The 1441-nt window shown below is 43.2% G+C and overlaps 1 protein-coding gene across 1 annotated transcript in view; it reads right to left on the reverse strand.

Annotated features, from left to right (window-relative positions):
• Window positions 1–978, reverse strand: part of LOC123982824 (microfibril-associated glycoprotein 4-like) — a 15450-nt gene extending 14472 nt beyond the window's left edge. The window contains exon 1 of the mRNA XM_046068696.1: window positions 772–978. The gene's annotated coding sequence lies outside the window, so the exon portion shown is untranslated. The remainder of the gene's footprint in view (window positions 1–771) is intronic.
• Window positions 979–1441: the final 463 nt, after the last annotated feature.

Raw genomic sequence — 1441 nt, forward strand, 5'->3', positions numbered from 1 at the left:
TGACAAATCAATACATAATTAAATAAATAATAAAACAGACAAAGGAGTATTTTAATACTCTCTTGTTAAAGTAAAATCTGTCTGGCACAATATGGTATCCAGGTCATTATACTCTATACCAGGCTGCTGGGCAGGACAGGTTTAAAAAAAAAAAAAAAAAGTTGAGAACTATCGACCAGTGTCTCTTGTACTTTTTTTTTTTTTTAATCAAACTATTGAACGGGCAGTATTCAAACAGGTCTCAGAATTCCCCTCACAGAATGACCTCCTAGACCTCCATATCAGTCTGGTTTTAAGAGTGCCCACTCTACTGAAATGGCTCTGTCTGTAACAGAAGCTCAAAGTCAGCTAAAGCTGCAGCCCAATCCTCGGTTCTTATCCTGCTTGACCTCAGCTGCCTTTGACACAGTCAACCACAGGATCCTGCTATCCGCTCTCTCAGCAATGGGCATCTCGAGTAAAGCACTCCTGTGGTTCGAATCCTACCTCTCAGGGCGTTCCTACAATGTTTTGTGGCAAGGACAACTATCTTCCTTCCACTGCCTCTCCACAGGGGTGCCCCAAGGCTCAGTGCTAGGGCCCCTTCTCTTCTCAATTTACACCACCTCACTGGGGCCAATCATTCACTCGCACGGCTTCTCTATCCACTGCTACGCAGACGATACGCAACTCTACCTATCCTTCCCGCCAGGCGATCCCACCGTCAACAAAGTTGAAAGACACTGTTATGTGAGTAAACTGGGTTCATTTCTGGACAGATTGTACTCTCACATTTAAGAGGAAACTTAACAGGACAGACAATAAGGCAAAGTTCACTTTACTTGCATTAGTCAGGCAGGGTCAAAATAACATGTAAATAGTAAGGGTGAAAGGCAAACAAACGACAATCCGATAACCAGAAAAAGGTCCAGGAAACAGACCAACTGGGTCATGGCATGAGTGGAACAAACAAAATCAAACTATGAATAGTAGACTGCAAGGCTGACGTGTTCAGACAGTCTGGCAATGAACTAGTGACTAGGGGCTGGTATAACTTCAGAGACTAATGAGCTACAGGTGAGGAGATAGGCGGGGCAGCCAGGTGAAGGGAGTGAGGAGATTGATCATGTCCTCACTCCCTTCACCTAGCAGGAGGAACAACTGGAATCTGAAATGAACTGAGACGTAAAATGAATCAGATGACATGATGGACCTCACCTGTGAAACTAGGAGACAAAGTGTGTTTGTGTTGAGCGAGTCTGATCTGAGGTCTGTTCACAGCTCAGATCCACTGGAGCAGTTCAGCTGTTATCTACCTGATGAACAGTCTCTAACTCTAAAGGTCAGACACACTGTTAAAATGCTAACTTAGTTTTTTGGCATTAAAAGGGATTTTTAAGTTTTGCAGACTTAAAATTCTAAATTAACATTTGACGCATTGACTAAGTCAGCCTAGCAATTT

This window comes from Micropterus dolomieu, linkage group LG14 (assembly GCF_021292245.1).
Source record: "Micropterus dolomieu isolate WLL.071019.BEF.003 ecotype Adirondacks linkage group LG14, ASM2129224v1, whole genome shotgun sequence".
Lineage (NCBI taxonomy): Eukaryota > Metazoa > Chordata > Actinopteri > Centrarchiformes > Centrarchidae > Micropterus > Micropterus dolomieu.